Raw genomic sequence first — 23,156 nt, forward strand, 5'->3', positions numbered from 1 at the left:
TACTGCCGTGATTGACTGGACCCCTGTTAAACACGATGCTACTGCTGATCGGGCATGCGCGGTGTTTGTTGAGCTATTTTTGCCAATATACAATGATAGTTTTCTTTTTATTGATATCAAGCCATCCAAGAAAGCGCGCAAGCCGTGGATGATGCCTCGGCTCATTAGGCTGTTAAAAAAAAGCACAGGATGTTCGCAGCCTTCATTAAAACAAAGCAGCAAGAGTTATTCAAGCGTTAGAAATCTTTACGAAATCACTTGAAAAGGGAAATTCTGTCAGCCAGTGTAGCATATATTAATACTTTTTTCAACAACTGTCAGGTACCCCTAAAGAAAAATGTAGACGTTTAACTAATCTGCTGAATAGGACTACCCTACGTGAAAACTTAACAAGCCTTACTATTGATGGCAATGAGCTTACGGGGTCAATCCTGCCCACAACATTTAGGTGATTGATTGATTGATTGTGGGGTTTAACGCGCCGACGCAACGCAGGCGATGAGGCGCGCCGTAGTGGAGGGCTCCGGATTAATTTTGACCACCTGGGGATCTTTATCGTGCGCCGAAATCTCGTACACACGGGCGTTTTTGCTTTTCGCCACCATCAGAAAAGCGGCCGCCGCGGCCGGGAATCGAACCCGCGACCTCGTTCTCAGCAGCGCAACGCCTTAGCCACTAAGCCACCGCGGCGGGTCCACAACATTTAGGATGTTCTTTTCTGAATTCTCTCGTAGTGATTATAATGAGGGAATGTTTGCCTTCTTGGGAACCCAGTTAAGCGAATCAATGTTTCTCGAGCCAACCGATGAAAGGGAAGTCTTCGCCGTTTGTGAGACATTAAAGAATACCACATCGCTTTATTCGTGCAACATCCAGGGCAGTCGGGTGAAGTATGTTCTACCCATATTAACGCCCTGCTTGACGTACACATATAGTACCTCGCTCACTACAGCAGAGTTTCCTTCCGATATGCAGGTACCGCGAGTGGCGGTAATATACAAAAAAGGCGACAAGAATAACCTAGGAAACGACAGGCCAATATCCATTCTCCCATGTCTGTCCAGAGGTTTGGACCAAATATTTCATCGCAGTCTCCAAAACTTTTTTAAATGCAGAGCATTTGTATAACTCACGATGGCTCTCATTCCGCAGTGTTGCTGATGCAATTCTAACCAGAACCTGGCTATTTAAGTTTCTTTTACACTAATGTTGTATTCAGTTTTCGCTCCAGAGCTTTCTAAAGCGTTCTAAAAACCGTATGCATGTTCGGGAGGTAGAATACGTGCGCTGAAAGCACGTTTGGTTGGTCATGTAGGAGCATAAATTTAAGATTCGCAGCGCGTACGACCTGTATGAGTCTTAAGTGGGAGCGCTGTCTGGATGTGAAGGCGCGGGAGTCACGTGACACTGGCCATCGTGTCGGTCTCCACAAGGTAGCCGAGTTGGACGATTCCTGCAACTTTTTCGCCACCGAATCGACGCCTATCAATCGACGCCTGTTTGTGGTCGGACTAATTGGTCCCACTCGGTGTTTTTGTTTTTCACAGAAAAAAGCGCCGAATACTCGACAGCGGCAGCGACGCTGCCGTAGATGTCAGCCGCGTGGTATCGCCAGCCGCAGCAAAATAGTGTAGCTTTTAAGCGTTTCAGACAGCTTCAGCTAGCGCTGCTACCGCACTCCAACATTATCTCAGGCTTCAAAAGAGCACAAAGGGTCCCGCGGGCCCTCTCCTAAAGCACCCGTCAATATCTGACATTGCAGAAGCCCAAACACCTCGAGCCGGCACAGCCAGCTGTTTGCAATGATTTTAAACCTTTTCGAGAGTAGGACCACACGGTGCTTCACTTTACATAGCAAGTACTCGTCCTCTCCCATTGCCGTGGATACGCTGTACTGGCGGCGCCATGGTGCCACCGTAGCTCCCTGCGATGAAATTGCATACCTATTTGTACACGTAAGCACAACTCCTTGAGAGATAAAATTTCAGAAATATAGAAAACACGATATCGTCATGTTTTTGTGGACAGAGAGACTCTAATCAGTCCCGATCACTCAGCGCCAGATTATCTTTGAAATGATGCCAGCCAAGAACAGCGGCGTCTGTCATGGGTAGCGGAATAAAGATACTAGTTAAAAGCGCTCAGCCGCTTGCGAGTTCTTTCTGAGCATTATGTGTTTCCAGAGCATGCTGCGCAAAAATGCCGTTTTCTTCAGCTAGTAATAACACTCCTGTCTGCAATTAAGAGAAACGCAATTACGGGTGTTTTATCATGCAGAAACGCTACCTTTTACTTTCTTAGGTGTTCGTCAAACAAAGATGTAGCAAAGACTTCTCCTTCGCCTATTTTTGTGTGCTTGTAAAGCCAATCAGGTCCGGCACTTCCGACCTTCCTGATGAAAAGGCATTACTGAACTTACAAGAGACTGCCTCACTGCTAAACTGCCGCCGCAGAGTCGTTCACAAATGTCATTTACATGGGCGGACAATAGCTGTGCTAGGTCCAAATGTCGACAAGCAGGAAATTGCGAACGCGTCCGTAGTTAAAGACGTATAATTTTTCGGCTGGAAGGAGTTCTACTTTCTTTTCCCGATTGATGCATTTCATACAAAAAAAAGAATTTCTTGAACATTTTTTTTGTTTGGTTTATTGCTGCTCTAGAGGGGTGAACTAAAAGTATTCTTGAGGATATTCTAGCGTGTTTTGACCCCACATTAGTGTCGAATAACTGAGAACAGAAAAAAACATTTTGTAGATTGTTGGCTGGTGATTTCTGTCCTAATAATCAGGAGCACTTCGATGATTGCTTTTATGGGTAATCACACTCCCAATTACAGAATAAGCGCGGGGATGAAAACAAGAGTCGGCCCCGAGGTCCTATGAACTTTGCTCCTGTAAGCTATATTGTTGTGCAGTGTGAAGCCTACCACAAAAAGTGTGTTAATTGGATTGAAAGGTGCAGCGCCAAAACACTATTGGGCACTTAGTTTGCCTGCATAGAATAAAGGCGAAGCCATTGGACTTACAAACGATATCATTACTGCTACATAGCATTTGCATCTCCTATTCACTTTTGCTTTGTCTTTTGGCACACCTTCGTTATCTGATTTATGTTCCTGCGCAGGCTGGGGAAGGGAACCAGAGACCGTGACACCTGTTTCATTTCACAGGTTACTAGACTAGAATGCATCCAGCTGTCAAAGCCGCTGTCTTTCCGCCCAACGCAAAGCAGTATAGAGAAAACAAGATGGATATTTAATACATTTAATATACTCCTCAACAAAGAGATCTCTAGAACATCCAGTCCGAGAGAGGCGCGCGTAGTCAAAAATGCGTTTTTTCTTGCTATCGGCATGTGCATTTTAAATGCAAAGCATCTTTTGCTCGGGGCTATGACCGGCAACCATCCGTCGTCCGCCCCCCTCCCGCTACACGATAAAAAAGAAATAACGGCTCTCGGTTTCGATCCCACGACTCTCTGGCTGCAACGGCAGTTACACGGCACTCTTCCCGCCGCGCTACAAAACCGAGACAAGAGCAAGTGCTAGGAACGCCGCTTATGTCCTTGACTCCTTCAAACTACGTCAAGAAGCTACTGTTACAATTAAGGCACGCGAAGCTGAACGTCAACGAAACCGAAGAACTCAAAATTTTAGAGGAGGATGCTGAATTTCCTGTGGGAAAACTCTAGCGGGAAGCGCCAGGCGCCTTGCAGCTCAACCAGGGAAGAGACACGAAGAGGGCGGGCAGCGGGCTAGGAGCGTGAGCACGCAATAAAGAAAGACGAGAACCACGAGGTGTTCGATCAGGTAACGCCCATGTCGATCCCTTAACTGTCTCGCCGCTCGGCTCGTCTCGTGCCAGCTCAGGAAGACACCGGCAACACTCGCTCCAGGAGCCCTAAATAGGGGCCTATTATCGACTGCACAAATCACCGGCAACTTCGCCATGTTTTCTGCGCAAGCACGACCTAAGCAAACAGTGACGTGCTGCACCTAAAGCTATGACTACATGCGGTGTAATTTGATGATTCACCCAGAGATAGCATTCAAGGTATCCAATATTGAGCAAGAAGGGTATAAAAACACTTGCCATGTACTATAAAAATTAAGACGGTAGCTGATGCTGACAAGAAAACACATTTCTGCGGGTCAACATTGGCGTCAACACCACAAGGTGATCAAGTAACCTTTATCCAAAAGTGAACGAAAGCCGGATGTCGAGCTAAAGAAAATTACACATTTTTTACCCTATCTACCCTAACAGAAATCCCAACAGACATTCGGGCTGTTGGACCGGCTGCCAATCCGTAAATTCGGCATATCGGTCTGTTGGTCTGACGTAAGCCTGTTGGCTTGATGGGAGTGGTCTGATGGCAGTCTGTCGGTCTGAATGCAATCTGTCGGTCTGAATGCAGTCTGTTGGCCTGAATTCCGTCTGTTGGTCTGAATATAGTCAGTGGTGAAGCTATAGGGTCCGATGACGTGATTGGCTTAGGACACATGCTGTGAGGTATGGAACTGGTTTACAAGTTTGGCAAGCATGTAGGCCTTTTAGTAAAATAACAATTGAGAAGCTCATTTTGTGCTGCTCCCTCTTTTTTTTTGCGCTGCACGTCACCGAGCTTTTGCGAAGGGTGCTTTCGCACCACCTTCAGCCTGGCTTCAGTGGGCTCTGCAGACGCAGTCCTGGCCACATAGATATAAAAAAAGAGGTGTAGATGTATAAAATTAAGGGTTCAATGACCTTGTGAACAAAAGACAATGTGGTTAACCAGTAAAAAATATTGCCAAACAGGTTGCCAGCAAAAAGCAACACTCTGGGGCATAAACTAATACCATGCAGCTTTTTTTCTTGTAAGCCAACACATACTGGGCCCGCAGCAAACCATCATTCACGAATGGAATTCAGGCACACTGTGAGACCATTTATTGTGCAGAAGTTTTATATGAGGGAATGCTTGCTTTTGCTAAATTATGAGTTGACTATGAGTTAACTATGAGTTCTGATGTCAGATATCACGTGCAATACTTTTAAGGGATGCGACCTTCTCGGCTGTCAGGGATGGTTTGGGCTTCGTTTTCTCTGGCGACTTGCTCTTGTTGGAGAGCGTGCCAGTCACGCTCCTGTCTCGCAACTGCTCCGCCATCCAAAAAGTATTTGCCGCAAGCCGGCAAAACGTCGAATCAGTTGAAGCCAGGAACATTGTGCCCCAGGCATCATTGCAGAGCCAAGTGTTGCAACCTGCATACAGCTGCGAAGCATTCAAAGCAAAAAATGGTTAGTTGCTGATTGACTAAACATTCACAAGGATTACAGCCACATTCTGCAAACCAACAGGAAATAGCTGCAAGCTTGCTTCGCAGATATGAAAAACTAATGCGGTATTTCGTGCATGAACCACAGAATAAGCAATCATAACATACCTAAAAGAAATCCTAAAGGCTCACAAACATTTACACTAAAAGATCATTACTTTCAGAACTCTTCATTTTGTTTCATGACAACAAATGCTGGACATAGAATTTGTGCTACAAGGATGGGACGACAGAAGAGGGCACACCACACAGCGCAGACGGCAAACTTAGGTCCGAGGCTGAGGAAGTTTGCGACGTTCTCGGGTAGGTGGACATTGCCTAACACGTGCACAGAATCCTTCGTAGATGGACGTTTTGCAGGGAGTCAGGCTCGGTGCTGCGGAAGGATCAGTTGCCGGTAGAACTTCGTAACACGGTCAGCAATCTTCAAGTATCATACCCCGAGGTTCCAGGCAATCCGGTGCTCAGCTGCATGGTGGAGTCAAAGGCGCAAGCAGACACGAAAGATGCGCACTTTATGCTGCCACTCCGATACTCGAAGATTGCTCACTGCATTACAGAGTTCTACTGGCAACTGATCCTTCCACGCCACCGAGCCTCACTCCCTGCAAAACGTCCGAAGGGTTCTACGAAGGATTCCGTGCACATGTTAGGCGATGTCCACTTTCCCAAAATGTCACAAATGTCCTCAGCCTCGGACATAAGTTTGCCGTCTGCGCTGCGTGGTGTGTCCTCTTCTGGTGTCCCGTCCTTTTAGCGCAAATTTTATGTCCATCATGTAAGATCAACTAGCCCGTCAGAATGCTTTAAGAAATGCTGCTATGTTATAAAAATATTTAAAGCAAGCATCTTTTTCTGCACCTTCCTTTACTTTGTGCAAATCTCCGTCGCTCTTTTTTGGCAAGGTATGGCGAGGTTGTAATAACCTTTACAAAAAACTGTGCACCTGTTCCTCGCCTTTCAATCTGCAAGTGACTTAGCCTCAGTCACAAGGCAGCACTGAATTTGCTTCACGCGTTGAATTCTTGAAGCAGTCGATCGGCACATAACAAGTTAGGAAATTAAGTAGCACGTACGGAGAGATGCCGTGTGTGCGAGGTGCGTTTTTGCTTATGACAGCTGTCTTATTTTGCTCAGATCTGACGCGGCAATGACTTAAATACTTTCCCCCCTATTTCCTATTCCTTTACCTTTGTGTTCAAAAAAACAAAGTCGGCTAAAAAAGTTTCGAGCCTGCATTGTGATATTCATGCAATAATGTTTTTACCTGCCTACATGGCATTCCGTAAAACACTGGACTACACTACATAAGCCATTGCTGTTCTTAACCTGCACCCTGGCAAAACCTTTCACTACTGCTATGATAGACCAATAAACGCACTTGAATATGGCTTTTAAAATTTAGCTCTTGGAGACATATTGTATGGCTGTTTATAATTTCACCTTTTTGTTGCACCTGCTACAGCAGCAGGTAATATTCCAAAGACATAAAAAAAAACAGTCGTTTAACATGCCAAAGCTACATTAATTTTGACCACCTGGGTATTTTTTTACGCACCCAAATCTCGACACACGGGCGGCTTCACCTGTTGCCTCCATCTGAAAAGCGGCCACACCAAGCGATATCTAACCGACATTCGCCTCCACAGCACACCGCCCTAGCCACTGCAGTCGGTTAAACATGAAATAAAGCGAGTTTTGGAGTAGAAATAAAAACATTATTCACACGCCTTATTTTCCTAATTGATCTACCTTTTGAAATCTACCATTCAGTCCCCCCTCCCCTACCGGCTTACCAAAACACCTTTGTCTCAACAGGTAATCAGGCTGTTGTTAATGAGGTAAGTATTTAGAATTCGAGACTTGCCACCGTAAAAGTCTTGCACTTTGTTTTAGAGATAAGCGACATTAGCCATTTGCAGCACCAGGAGTTAATTGTGTTAAGATCAGATTGAACGCATTAATGGTAGTAGTTGAAAGAAATTGTGTGATAAACAACATCGTCTGCAAATAGACCTATATGGGAGGATATGCAACATGGAAGATAGCCAGGACCAAGCAAACTGCCTTGGGGGACAACAAAAGTGGCACGAGCAAAAGAAGTATATAGTTATTGGAAGTAAACTGCATTCGAACAGAATGAAAATCTTTCGCTCAAGTGAGGACACTAGGGTGAAGTTTGAGAAGTAGTCTGTGGTGTGCAATGCGATTGAATGCTTTAGAAAAATCGAGAAAAAATACAGCAGTTTGTAAGCCTGTGTCAATAGATCAATGCAGATTGCGAACAAATCCTGAAAGTTGTGTTTCTCAAATAACCCTTGTAAAAACCGTGGTGATATTCGAATGTGATATTGTGATATTATATTTAACTCGCAACTTGAGAGTGGATGAAATGTTCCCCGATCTAGCATATGGTGCTTGTTAGAAAAATTTAATGGTGAAGCACCGTCTCCTGATTTAAAGATTGGTGCTACCTCGACTATCCTCCAATCATTGAGAATAGTGCCTGTCGTGAGAGCAACGTGGAAAACTGGCCCTGTTGGTTCATGATTTAGGGATTAAAAACCAGCCAAGAAGACGGAGACACAAGGAAAGAAACAGACAGGACGATGCTGGACTAACAACTGAATTTTATGAAGAAACCAAGAACCTCCCCCAACCAAAAGCTGCTCATGGGCAGAACTCAACAAGGGATACTGATCGCTTCGTACATGACTACAGATAAAATTCGCGACAAATGCATAAAATCGAACAATACGCAATCAAGCAAGTATCACAGATTACCCGCCAAGAAAAGAAAATTCTTCGTCAGAAAGGCTCAAAGATGCAACGCTTATGCAGCGCTGCTGACCCGCAGTCCTAATATAGGAATCCTCTAAAATCTACCACTGAAACTTGGTCCGGACACGTCCTAAGATAGAAGTTTTATCAAACATGGGTGTGCAGCGGCTATCACGAACGCGACAATCGCGACAATGTGTTGGCAAATGGCGACCGTCTGAAGAATTAAGAGATGCACAGTGCTCCCTAGTCCTGTCGTTTATACATCGCCCTGTTTGGCCGATGCATACTTTGCCTCACGTCAAGGGGATCTGATACACCACGCCCTTGGTGCCCGGAACATACTTGGTAACGTGCCTGGTTGCGCACTGGGCTTTCCGTTTATCTCCCTGCTCTACTCGAGAACACAAACCAGACAGCTTGCGCGGGGCTGAAAACACAATGTTTACGCCGTGCCTTTTCGCTACCTTTTTTACGTTGTGCGACACTTTGTGCAGGTACGACATCACTTCTAATTTTTTGTCAAGCTCTCTGGTTTGTGTTCTCGAGTAGAGCAGGGACATAAATGGAAAGCCCACTGCGCAACCAGGCACCTCACCAAGTAGTCTCCGTGCACCACGGGCGTGATGTATCAGATCACCTTGACGTGCGGCAAAGTATACATTTGCCAAACAGGGCGATGTATAAACGACAGGACTAGGAAGCACTGTGCTTCTTTTAATTCTTCATACGGTGGCCATTTGCCAACCCATTGTCGCGTTCACGTTAGTCGCTGCACGCCCATGTTTCATAAAACTGCAATCTTAGGACGTGGTCGGACCAAGTTTGAGTGTGAGATTTTGGAGGCTTTCTATATTAGGACTGCGGGTCAGCAGCGCTGCATAAGCGTTGCATCTTTGAGCCTTTCTGACAAGGAATTTTCTTTTCTTGGTGGGTAATCTGTGATACTCTCTTCTTTGCGTGTTGTTCGATTTTATGCGTTGTCGCGAAGTTTATCTGTAGTCATGTACGAAGCGATCAGTATCCCTTGTTAAGTTCTACCCGTGAGCAGCTTGTGGTTGGGGGAGGTTCTTGCTTTCTTCATAAAATTCAGTTGTTAGTCCAGCATTGTCCTGTCTGTTTCTTTCCTTGTGTCTCCGTCTTCTTGGCTGGTTTTTATTCCCTGTCACGAGAGACTGCGAAAAAAGTGCTGTCGGTATTCTAAAAACTGCGGGATATACTTTTCGGTAGAGTGTGATTAATAGCAGTATGATCTGAAGCAGATAAAATTTGAAGCTTACTTAAAATGGATAGTAGTTCCACACCAGTTTGTATTGCAAGTTCAAAACCATATCGAAAGATCCTAAATGTTTGCTTGGCTTGATTACATACGAATACTTACTTCAAAGTCAGTTCAATTTCTCTTCTTGCCCTTTAGTCATCGGCCACAAATTCTCTTCAATATCTCTGCTAAGCAATGACATGCTCCAAACGCACAGCACTGCTTCATGAAAATGTTTCGAAAAACCAGAGGCCACAGCACTGCTAAAAAGGTATACATCATGGCAGGTTTCTCAACATGCAATAACTAACCTGAAAGTACATAATCGGTGGGTGCACCGATATGGCAGCGGTGTCTGGACCGATGTGTACATCAAATGCGCTGACTTCTGAACGGGTGGTCCAAGCGGCCAGATGATGGATAAAGGAATGAATATTCCTGGCGGCAAAGCGTACGGAGCACCAACGAAAGGCCACGCAGTACTTCGGTACAGCAGGTTCAGTGTCGGTTGGCCAGCGGAGGCCCTGGCAAAGCCTTTGAAACTGGACTGAAAGGCAGCCGACCCAGGAGAGCCAGCAGCAGCACCTGCAGGTGCATAATCTGTGAGTGTGCTGACACTTGTTGAAATACAAGAGCACACACAAAGCACGAATGCTTACATCAAGTAGAGTTTTAATCGTTTAAAGACAGTAACCTCCAAGGCACTACTAAGAACATTCCCGTAACACCCAAAGTGAAACTTAGGTCACAGTAGGAATGTATTTATTAGACCCGCAGGTACTGTGAGGAAAGTATGCATGATATATGCAAAAGTCACTACTAAGCTAATATGCATGGAACGCATGCTAGCAGCCCATCTGTATCCCTTGCTTTAAATCGGAACTGGTGTGTGATAGTTGAGGCTCCTCCATTTCAATGTCTGACTTATCTCTGCACGTGCAATTGTCCAATGTAAATCGAGTTGAGTGAGTGCCTACAGCTTTCTTGCTAGTCTCTGTATGGCCTGCGGTTTTGCTAAAATGGGAACTTGCGAATTCGCTCAATTTTTGCACTAATTTAAACAGTGCATATGCATCTGGTATCGACAAGGTAAATATAAATGGTAGCGAAGGCTCGGGCGAAAAGCGGTTCAGAACCTGTTGTCAGCGACATCAACATGAGGGCTCATGGGAGTAGCGATTGAAGCGCGACTAAGTGGGGAGGGAACAAACACTAGTAACAAAAAACCAAGTTTTATTCAACAGTAAAGCAACCTTTATATTTTACGAACTGTATTTATTTCTGAATCACTTTTATTAAGGCACAGTGTGCAAAGAACTTGATGAAATTGTTGTTCATTCTCAAAAACCTTTTTTGTAGCGCCCTCTGAAGAATGGCACATGTCATTTCTCTGTGATGCAGTTGTTGTAGTGTTCGGAAAGGCGCACATAAAGTTCGTCTGCTAGGAAACGCCCCTCGCGTGTTTTGGTGGTGCGTATTTGCATTCGTTCTTCCTTGTTAATTTGGTGTGCACTTAATTTTTGCTGTGCGTGGAGTTGCGAGGTGCGTCGTATCGTGAATGAACACGTTTAGTACCGTGCCCGGCGAGCACAGTGAACTACAGGACGATGCTGCCAACGGTTGGAGCGGAGCGCTTTCCTCGGTACCTAAGGAAACGATTTGCTGTACAAGGTTTCAACTGCAACTCCCGTACGCCTGGCGTTTCACTTCACAATTTTTCTATCTTTTTCACAGGTAACGCCAAAAACTAGTGATGTTAATACGTGCACGGGGGTTGTGTTAGGGGACGTGCTGGTGCTTCGAAAAATATTGGGTCTAAAGCTTTGATATGTCACGGTTATCTCTTGATTTTACCTCGGTTTGGCTCGGAGCAAGTGGTGTCAATTACTCTAGGACATTTCAGAGAATTCACACTTCAATTCAAAGGATTCGCTTTAATTGTTCATCTCAGTGTCTTCTCTATTGCATTACAACGCTTGTAACGATCGTTGCTTCCCGCAAGCATTATTTCCATCGCAGTACTGCGTTGTACTGCTCCGTGCTGCCCCGTGCTGCCCTGCTGCCAGATCTTCCCTGCTATGTGTTTTTACATACTGCCGTGGCTTTCTTTTGCAATGACCCATTTTTTTAAGTGCGAATGCACTTCTTAAGCGAGCCTGGATCGTCCGCCGCCGTCCGCATAGCAACAGCTGCGGGTGCGCGCGCTCCTCGTCTTCCCTAGCAATGGGGGGAGATGGGCGCATACCCACTTTAGAGGATTGGCCAACCACCTCGCGGGGAGATGGGCGCATACCCACTTAGGGGGATTGGCCAAGAGCTGTGGTAGAAAATAAAATGATGGTTAGGAATATAAAGCGTGTATCGGCGCTCTCTCGACAGCAGTGTGGTTAGGGCTTCCTAAGGCACGCCTCACTCTCGACCGTTCGCTGGCTGGGCGCCTCTCAAGGCGATGGCAGAATTACTACGCCGTGTACTCTCGGCGCAAGAAATGCATTCGCACTTCCTCACGATTCCCTTCGGGGAGGTGGGGGCAATTTTTTTACTTATCTGTGTTGACACTTGCCTAAACAATGAAACCATGAAATTGCCGGCGTGAATCCTGGGTGAAGTTCTGAGAAAGCCATGTCTACTTGATAAGACGCCGGGCCAGCTGCGGTGTGCTCGCTTCACTTTCGGGAATCCGCATTACTGCGGCCGGGTTTTCTGCGTCAAGATACAGTTCTTAGTTCTTTTCTCTTGTTTTGAAGTAGTTCTGCTGTTGAGGCTTTCATTGCTCATAATGGTATGTGTTACGGGTAAAGTCAATTTTTCGGCTCGTAAAAAAAATCATAATGCATGCAGTTTCCACGAACATTTTGTGCTTATTGTATACGTGCACGCTGATTTTGTACAGTGTGGTAAAGTTGTTTTATGTTTATGCTGGAATAAAATTCAAACGTCTTGGTTATAGCTTGACTATGCGTTATCTCTCCTCTTAGAACTGAAGCGCAAAAACCGAGCAAGCATTATATAACCTTTATCTACACTTAAGGCACGCACGCAACCTGCGTATGTGCGACGCAATCAAACAGCCCAGTAGAAATTTGTATCGGGGTGAGGAGTGGGCACATTTTTTATATGAAAGTGGGCGGGGGGGTACGTGCCCGCTTCCCGGTTTGCCATCCACTGCAATCAAAATAAACAACTGATTGCTTTTGTACAGCAGTAGAAGGCATGAATACAGAATGAAGTTTAAGAGAAAATGCAAGATGTTTTTATAAACACCGAGACGAATCATACGACAATATGCTTAACTACGTTTCTGTAGTCAAGACTCTTTACTAGTTATGCTGGCGCTCACTGGAAGCACACAGGCCAACGGCTCGCCAACTTGCGTCAGATGGCAATGACATAAGCCCTCAGCGATCAGAGGCGTGCTAAAGATATTTTGAAGTCAAATTTTCGCGCTAATGGTACCAAAATGACGTCACGTTTTGACCGGACCTTGCGTCACATCCTGTTTATTTTTTGTTCTGCCGGAAGTGTTTCCTCCTCACACAGATGGCGCTAAGCCCCATGAGCAGCTCGAGAGCCGCCATTTTTTGAACGTAGAGGCTTCTATGGAAGCTTCGCTACCAGTTACATTTACCTTGGTATCGAGCCCCAGACTTCCAGTGAGCTACTCTGACGGAATCGGCAGGCGCCTCGTAGGCGTTGTGAAATATCCTCCACTACCCAGAGACTAGGCTAATTCCCTGCGAGGCCACATGCGCAAGGAATCAAGTGTACGCCTTTTAGCATGCTGCTGCACCTCCAGGGAACCTCCTCTTCATGTTATTTCTTGGTATACCGCGGGTATTCACGAAGGAGGACTAATCACAGCGTCGTGCCACTCACGCAAAATAGCGACTGCGATCTGCAGCCGCAAATGCACTGTGAGAGACACATAAACAAACGCCAAAGTGTAAAAGAGCCTTGCGTGATGTGAAATAATTAGCAGCCGTGTACTACAGCGCGAGCATCGTAGCCAATGTCTCGCTTAAGCGTAAATTGATGCTGACCTATGCGGAAACGGTGGAATCGGCGCCAAACAAGTATGCTAAATCACGTAGGATCACAGAGCAATTGAAATGGGGGTCTAGTGAACCACTGACCCATAAACACCAAAACTCGTTCCTACCAAATACAGAATAATAAAAAAATGCGCACTTACCCGAGCAAAAACGATGTTTCCAACGTACAATTTTCCTTCACTGTCGTCTTCATCTCGCGGACGCCAACACGCTTTGTCAGACGCAATGTCATCCACTTTTGACGCGCAGTATTTTCTGCGGCGATGATCGTTCTTTCCGGGTCCCCATATTCAACACACGCGTAGGTTGGGAGGGTAGACAGCGCCCATAAAGCTTTTATAACTATGGTTTAAGCTTGAATTAAATAAAACTGAACAAATTGCGCAGCAACCACTCGGCACAAAATGCCATAAACAAACACACAAAAAGTGAGAGATAGTTGCCAGGCTTCGATAGCAGCACCTCTATGTTTGACGAAAATTGTGTTAGAACTGTAATATTGGTAGTCATATTTCTGCTTTCAAAGTCTAAAATGTGTTTATAACTTGAATTTGCGGTTTTTAAGCACGAAAGTGAATACAACTAAAGTAACTGACACATACACTGATACTGTAAAGAAGTTTTGACGTTTGTTTCGTTTTGTTTTCACGGCGGGCTTCTCAAGAGAGAAGGTGCGAGAAAACAAGCTACTTTGAGTTTAGGAAGAGGGTGTTAAATGTCGGCGTGATGGAAAGCAACGAACAGGCGCTTTCACTGGTCTTAAAAAAAAAGAACTAATAAAACCCCCACCAGAAAAAAAAGCGAGGCGCGACGAGGAACCGAACCATGAACCTACAAAACAGTCAGCGAAGGCGTTTCCGCTAAGCCATCTCGGCGGGCGGTCAGTGGGCGCCTAAAATGACTGTATACTTACGCACTTACGGAAGTTGCCAATGAATATTGTCGCTTGTGTCTACTTTATGCTGCATTTTTGACATTCTGGCTGTCATAACGCTTGTTTCTCACGCACCGATCTTGCAGACGAGGCCATATTGCTAGCGCTGCAAGCGATTGATCCAAAGATCCCTTATTTGACTCAAGAAAAGCTATCGCAGGTTACCCAACCTTTACTTCGCAAGCCACGGTAGCCGCAAGTGAAATGGGATGGGCCGTTAGAATTCTGGCGTTGATAACGCTTGTTTGTCCGGCACCGTTTGGCAGACAAGCAACGTCGCGCTAATACTACAAGCGATGTCACTCCTGGCATGTCAGGCGCGTCAAACGCGTCGTGTAAAACGACTGCTAACAGTGCGAAAACCCCTGAGTTTGTAACAAGTGGGGATAATGCAGCGACCGAAGCATGCGGTGGCGGCGACGTAATAGGTACAGCAGAAAGGCACTGTGGGCGGCAGTGATGAGCGAAAAAAATTCCCCCGCATTTCCCCGAGGGGGAGAAAGTGAAAGTGCGAATGCACGGTTGTCGGCCCGCTTGCGGCGCTTGCGCTCGGCCCCCGCAGCCCACCCCCTCGCCGCCTTCTCTTCCATCTCTTCCATCGGGTTTGTAGTATCACGTGTACACCACGCAGTTATCAAGCCGCTATAACGCCGCTGAGTCGCCAACGCACGCCGCTGACGACGTAGTTTGAATGCGTTAAAGATATAAGGCGCGTCTAACACTGATATCACCGTCGCGTCTGTGGCTTGGTCGGTAGCGCGTCGCGCGGCGGCCCGCAAAGTCCTCGGATCGAAACCTGGCGCCGGATGCTGTTTTTTCTTTAAAGAGCACTGCGGACGCCGCCGCCGACGCCGGCGGTGGATGGTTTGGGGTCGCTTATAAAGAGCATTCGCTCTTAAAAGATTTTACACGGGACGGCCAGGCGGCCGGCCTGCGCACAATAGGAAGATAGAACCCCTGCAAACACACCCTCGAAGATAGCTGTACAGCCGATTCAGTTTGTTGTTGACGAAGAGCGACCGAGGCTGCAGAAACAAACGATTCTGCTTCTCTTAGTATGAGCCAAAGCATATCTTGACATCGTTATGTTATCGTCCGTCTGACTGTTACTTATTAGGGGAAGAATCAGAACACAAACGTTAGCGTCTATGCCAGACATAGACGCTGCGGGTAGGCCCTAAAAACACCTTCAGGGTGTCTGTCGGTTCTGCCTGATGGCGCGCTCGCGCCAACAAGGCGTCTGTTGGCGTCAACTGATCTTGTTGGCGAGCCGGTCAACGCCATCACGGTTAAACTCCCTGTTGGAAGATTACGCTGTTGGGACGATAGAGTGCCGAAAGAGCTTCTTGTTGGTCCCACAGGCGTGCTGTCAGCCCAACAACAAAGTCTTGTTGGAATTTTTGTCTGGGTATTCATTTCTTTCAATCGCTTTTAGTAACATAGTTGGGCCCTGTGTTTCAATGCAAGCTTTGTTGCATGATCACCATCCCACGCCGCCACGCTATCGTCTGCTGCTAGGTTACAAGTTTATGGCGTGATCACAGAAAAAGACGGCGGCGGCCATCGCTTGTGTGACACATTAGAGCAGCGAAGCGCTACACCTGATAACGGCGGAGCGCACCGATGTCGCCGATTCACTCATTCCTGAAGGTCGAATTCAATCAGCGCTGTAATAAACAAAAGAGTCACTTTTCTTTTTATTTTTCTCTTGAGCTCGACCATGTGACCCAGCAGCTTACTTGGAGCTGTGTGAAGAAATGGCATGCGTTGGGTTCTCTTTGTCGAGGAGAGGCCCGTACTGCCCTCTTATGTTGCGGTCACGCCAAACAAATAATTTTGTTTTATTGCCAAGCAAAAGAGCAAACTACGGCACGTTCTCTGTATACTCCGTGATTGCTGACTTGGAAACAGCCGAAAATATTATTTCTTTATAGACAACATACTTTAAACCATGCCTCATGCGAAACTTCACCTGCTGCAAACCGCCGGACATTTCACGGTGCCGAAAGCCGGGGCAAGTTTTTGCGTTATTTTGCCTGTATTTTGCTACGAAAACAACAGCCATTTTTAAGCTGTTACGTAACATTACGTCACTTCTATGCAGGCTGAAATTACTGATGTGTGCCGTAATCGTTCGCGCCAACTTTTTAAATTGCCTTACGCCCTTTTAGCCAATCACAGAGAGGGTGCGTATTACAAGCAGAATTTTTGATGAATAGCGAAGACAGGCTTACGTTGTCAGGTATGGTGCCTTTTGTTTAGTTTTTCATTACCGGCCAAGAATTATGCGCTTTCAGTAAAGAGAAATAAGGCAAACTTTAGAACTGGTGCCCGTAAAAGTCATGAAACGTCAAAATTACGACAGTACACAGAACCGCTTTGTAAACCCGAAGCACGTGACCAAAATTGAAAGCCAATAAGAAAAGACTTCCGGGAAATTGCCTTAATTGCCGGCGATTTGTGCATTCGAGAATAGGGCCCCAGCTGTGATAACGCCGTTTTCCTCCTCGCTGCTTGGCTCGGCTCGTGCCGGCTCAGGAAGACACTGTCAACACTGTCCCTCAAGAAGCCATAACCAGCTGGGATAACGCCGCTCTCTTCCTATCCGCTCGGCTGATCTCGTGCAGGCTCAGGAAGATACCGTCAACACTGTCGCTCCAGGAGCCTCTAAAGGGGAAGCATGCTCGTCTCGTGCTGGCCCAGGAAGACACCGGCGACACAGTGGGCGTCTTCGATTTTCGTTTCGGACTCACCGCGGACTCCCAGATGTTGCCAGTCCGACGTTCGATTTTTCTCGGGGAGCCCCGCCCACCTGCCCGAGAGCTGTCAGAACGCGTTCGATTTTCTCGGATAGCTATCCTCGGACTAACCGAGGGCTCACCGAGCAGTCAGCAGGTTTTTGTTCCGGCAGCTAGCAGACGACAGAAAACTGCGGTGTAGCAGACGACAAAGACGAATCTCGCGGCTTCTCATCTTTTCGCGCGCTTTCCGGCGGTCGTCTGGTTGGTGTGGTCCCGCTGTTTCGCGCTGTCCAACGATGTCGGCAAACTCTGCAATCTACCAGTTGGTTGACAATAACGGAGCACCGGTGGTCGAAAACGGCCGACCGGTGTACGTGACAGTCGGTACGTATTCTTTGCGCCGTCAAGCGAGCCGATACAGCCCGTGGCGGGATCGTGCTCTGTGGTGCGGTTGCGCCTGAAGTCCGTCCATCGGATTTTCCGACGAAGGGACTTCAGCGGCGCATCGGCCCCAAAACTAGCTGATATCGGTCCGCTATTTTGTGGCGCTGCGAGCGTAAAGCTGAGCAGTTGAACGACCGCTTTGCAGATGGCACGCCAGTCGAGGTCGTCGTTGCGGAAGCCGTCGGGGCGCCCGAAGCACCCGAAGCTGCTGGCGATAGCAGGTCGGACGCACTTTGGCCTCGGCCGAAGGCGCTCTTTCTAATTTCCGCCTTCAAGCTGTTCCAGACCAAGCACAGCAGAAGGCAGTACACAAAGAGGGCTATGTGGGAGGACCTGGCGGCGCAAGTGAACGAGGAGTTTACTGGAAGTGAAGTGACGCCGGCTCAGGTAGAAAACAAGTGGCGCACGATGGAGCGGGCCTGGAACCGTGCGCGAACGGCGAATCGGCGAACCGGTGCCGCAAGGCAGACGTGCGAGTATGAAAGGTAAGCTCTTCCGTTTCGCTCTTGATGTAGCGTAAACATTTTGTGGGCGGTGCGCGTATTGACGTTTTGTCGAAACGTTCTATGTGAGCAGGGTGCACGTTCCCAGCAATCCCCAGCTGGGCTGGGTACTCCCCATGAACCAGTTGTCCACAACTCGCATTTTCACTTGGGTATTTTCACATGCAACAATGTTCTAGTTATTCGTAGAAAACCCGTACAGATCAGCTCGTCTTTCGTCGAGCGTATAGTGTACAAATATTTGGTCGATTACCGCAAGTATAAACCATTAAAAATGAGTGGGGAAATGCTTAGTGGTGAATACCTAGCTAAAATTAACAGCAGCACACATTGCGATCTTGGACGTATGAACTCGTGATTAATGTATAAGTGGGTCGATGCGCAGGTGATTCAAAGCACTAGTCATTTCGCAAAAATAAATAAAGTCCAGCGACAGCAGTAATTACGCGTGTAGGTCGAGTCAATCTCATGGGAAATTTTCGGCCAGCGTGTTGTTTGCTAGGATTCTGAGAAAGCCAGGTGTGGTTATAGCTGTGTGTATACGCATAAAGGACAAGGCAAAAAGGCTGCAATGCGTAATGCCATTTTGAATATTTCATTCTTGCTCAGGGAACTCACCGAAGTGCTCGAAAAAGAACATGCGGCCAACCCCACATACCTGGCAGGACCAGGCCGAATCAGGAGGTTGAACGATGCAGGGTGAGTGTTCTGGGACTCTATTATTTGTGTTGATCGAGTCAACAAGGTGGTGGACTGCTAACGTCATCGAACGCTGGTTTTTGTAAACGTGCTGCACTTGAATCAGCTTCATGTCTCAGCTCTTTTGGCGGCGCACAGAATGTGCGTGCTTGATTTACTGTGCACATTGTAATGCGCAAAAGAATTAATCCAAATATAGCCTCACCTTTATTTAGGCAAACATACTTTTTGTTCGTGGAAGGACATTAGGCCAGGCTGCGTAAATAGCTGTTTGCGTGACTGTCTGTGAAAAAACTACAATTGATCTTGATGTTAGTCTTTTTTTTATATTTCACATATACATGCCTGCATGCATGAAGTCCACGCAAAGGTGGTAAGTAAAGCGGGAAGGTGAAAGTGTACGAAAGTAGCAGTGTATCAAAAATGAGAGGTACAAATGAACCCCTTTATAAGGGACACGTACTAGGGAACCATTATGGTCTGTTAGACGAGGGATCTCTTATAAGCAGGGTATCATGTTTTCACAGACTGATGAACCCCTAGTTCAATGTAAGCACCGCATGACTAAAATAAGCTCAAAAGAACGCTACGGCATAGTGATCAAATGTAGCACAGAAGAAACACGTGACGGAAAGAATACACATGGACAAGCGCTAACTTCCAACTGATTCTTTATTCATGTAGCTGCAAATATGTATGCTTTGCCTTCACAGGAACAACAAAAATAGGGAACAACAAAATACTGACAAAGAAAGAGCGAATACACCCAACACGTGCCAAACATTTTTTGAAAACCACAGAGGCCTGTTGTGTATGGCATCACATTGCAGGCATGCAGTTGACGGTCAGGTAGCATGACGACGGTTTGTTTACACAGTCGTTTTTCCACGTGCCAGCTCAGCTGCCGCACTGATTAAGTGCGCTTACTTGTCCTTGATGATATCGGCTACTGTGGTGCCAGGAAACTGCGGAGTGCAACCCCTGCACAAGCTGACATGCTGTGCCAAGAAGCCTTCCTTGCCATTACGCACATTATTGGCATGCTCACGTAGACGCTCATTGAGGCATCTGCCCGTCTGTTTCATCGTAGCTTGCGCCACACGACAAAGGAGTTGTATATTAAGTTTGAACACACTCTACAAATTGTGTTCTGTGTTCGGCAGCGCGTTGGGCCCTGCGTTGCTTTACGGGACAGGTATTACTATCCAGTTGGGACAACTTATGAAGAGCGCTGAAAACAACTTTCACGTTAACACGATGTCCCATTTTCTTAAGGCGATGGGACATGAAGCGCATATAAGGAAGCACAACCCCTCTTTCTCGTGTTTCCCCTGTACCTTGTCCTTGTATGCCGCGGGCAGTGCCCCTGCATTTGTTTCCTTCGCATTGTCTCGGCTACAGATTTAAGCAATGGGCGAGGGTACCCAGCTGCATCTAGGTGCTCTGACTGGCTAACTAGGCGTGGTTGCAAGACCTCTGCAAAGCATAAGAAAAATGTGTCTGTGCAATTGCTGTCTTAACAAGCTTGCTGTGAGCTGATGTGAATGGCAGGATGGGATTCTGTGCAAGACTCGTAACACCAGCACGTTTGGGCCTCAAGGAAGCGAATCCTCAGGTCTAAGGACCTGATCACTATGTGATCGAGCCTCATCTAGGTTTGATCACTAGTCACATCATTGTGCTATCAAACCTGATCTAGGTTTAATCACTGTGAATTACCAACTAGACTAGTCTACAGCTTTACTAAGCTACAGCATATTGCAAAAGGGTCAGTTTCATTTCTGTTTGGCCCCCAGAATGCATAAAATAGTTCCGAATCTTTGTTTGCTGCATGACTGTATTTGCACTGTATTTTTGCAACAGATTCTACAAGCTTTCTGTTTGCAGAAAAGGGATTGTAGATCTCGATTTCACAAGCCTGATTACTAGCCAGAGCGCAATTATTACGGAAGAACGACACAAGGCAGACCTGGGCCATGGCTGCCCTTAGCGGGCATGATAACTTTACTCGCACGGGAAAATCTACACGATGTTGGTGATTATGATGATGACTGGTGCATAGCGAGTGGGGAAATTCAACAACAATTCTTCCACTGTGTGCGGTATCCACAGCACTTGCACGGCTCAACATCTGCGGTGCCTCTTTATTGGGATCTACACGATTGGGAGAGCCCACTGTGTAGTCACGGCATTCTTGGCTTGTGTGGAAGCCCACATGCGCGGTCACGCTCATGGGCATAGCAGTGAGCTGTAACGAAAGCGATATGCCGGTCTAGTTGGTATGACATAAATGGAATGAAAGTGTGCTAAAGCGACAGGATGCGCAGAAGAAGACACGACACTGCGCTGCATGGTGTGTCTTCTGTTCACCCGGTCCTTTTAGCGCAATTTCATTTCAAGCTTTCACCAGCTTTGTACATTGCATTCCCTTTAGCAGGGCTTCTCGGTAGATGCTTGGTGTCACCTCATAGCTGGCTGAACCACCCCTTCATTTGCTGACGTTGTAATAGCGACTGTGGGGGTCCGTCGTCCCCCTGTGATGTCACAATGGAAGCAACTGCAGCTAGGGACCGATGGCACTGCATCTGAAGTTAAAATGCCTGTTACAAGCAATATTGTTGAAAAAAATTCAAGGATGACCTGACCTTTATGTCCAACTATCTCCTACATTTGATGTCTGTTATGAAAGAGGTCAATTTAATGGGAAAGGTAGGGCAGCCAACTATGTGGGAGAAAAGTGTCACTTAGACTCGGTTGTCTTTTACATCCGTGCATGTCTCTTACAATGAGGCGTAACTGTATGAATGTGTTCAGAAAAATATCATTAATTTTAAGGGTTTAGCATGGTGTGGATGGAAACAAACAAGTACAACATTGCCAGTCTACTCTATTAAATTATGTTGTGCATGCTCCACAGGGGGACACGAGAAAAGCATTTTGCTTTTCTTTGGGAGGGCCTTTTGCGTAACGGAGTAAAGGGAGAAGCTGTAGGCCTCATGTGCTCAGGTGGCCATCGTGTGCTTATTAGGCATTCTGTCGTCTGTTGCTCCCAGTGAACTGGCCGACGCTGACCGACCAGGAGGCCCACGTGTGGGGGACGACGCCACTGAGCAGCAGGAGGAGGAGGCAGCTGAGGAGGACGTCCAGCCACAGCAGCCACCCCCTGTGGGCCGTGCTGCTAGGAGGGTTCGGCAAGACCACACGCGGGCACTCATCCAGCGGGCCATCGGCACCATTGAGGCGGCCGAGGCTGACAGGCGGAAGCGTCACGAAGAGCGCCTGGCTGCTCGACGCGAGGCGGAGGAGGCGAAGAAGCTCAGGCACCAGCAGCTGATTGCTGCTCTTGACCGGGGAACGGGAAGAATAGCCGCTGCTATTGAGGGACGACGGGTGTTTTACCCTGACACATAATCAGCTCTGTAGTTTTTCATTTTTACCCTTGCGCATTCCATTGCACTGACAGCGTGCAAGCTGCACGGCCATTTGCTAGTCACGTCCATTCAGGGACGACAGGTGTCACACCCTGAGACATAATCGGTTGCGTATTCTTTTCATTTTTTGCCCTTGCGCATTCCATTGTACTGACAGCGTGCAAGCTGCACGTCCATTTCTTGCTAGTCACGTCCATTCAGGGACGACAGGTGTCACACCCTGACACATAATCGGTTGCGTATTCTTTTCATTTTTTGCCCTTGCGCATTCCATTGTACTGACAGCGTGCAAGCTGCACGTCCATTTCTTGCTAGTCACGTCCATTCAGGGACGACAGGTGTCACACCCTGACACATAATCGGTTGCGTATTCTTTTCATTTTTTGCCCTTGCGCATTCCATTGTACTGACAGCGTGCAAGCTGCACGTCCATTTCTTGCTAGTCACGTCCATTCAGGGACGACAGGTGTCACACCCTGACACATAATCGGTTGCGTATTCTTTTCATTTTTTGCCCTTGCGCATTCCATTGTACTGACAGCGTGCAAGCTGCACGTCCATTTCTTGCTAGTCACGTCCATTCAGGGACGACAGGTGTCACACCCTGACACATAATCGGTTGCGTATTCTTTTCATTTTTTGCCCTTGCGCATTCCATTGTACTGACAGCGTGCAAGCTGCACGTCCATTTCTTGCTAGTCACGTCCATTCAGGGACGACAGGTGTCACACCCTGACACATAATCGGTTGCGTATTCTTTTCATTTTTTGCCCTTGCGCATTCCATTGCACTGACAGCGTGCAAGCTGCACGTCCATTTCTTGCTAGTCACGTCCATTCAGGGACGACAGGTGTCACACCCTGACACATAATCGGTTGCGTATTCTTTTCATTTTTTGCCCTTGCGCATTCCATTGCACTGACAGCGTGCAAGCTGCACGTCCATTTCTTGCTAGTCACGTCCATTCAGGGACGACAGGTGTCACACCCTGA

The sequence above is a fragment of the Haemaphysalis longicornis genome, unplaced genomic scaffold, assembly GCF_048455015.1.
Source record: "Haemaphysalis longicornis isolate Haplotype H1 unplaced genomic scaffold, Haemaphysalis longicornis Haplotype H1 scaffold_328, whole genome shotgun sequence".
NCBI classification, from domain to species: domain Eukaryota; kingdom Metazoa; phylum Arthropoda; class Arachnida; order Ixodida; family Ixodidae; genus Haemaphysalis; species Haemaphysalis longicornis.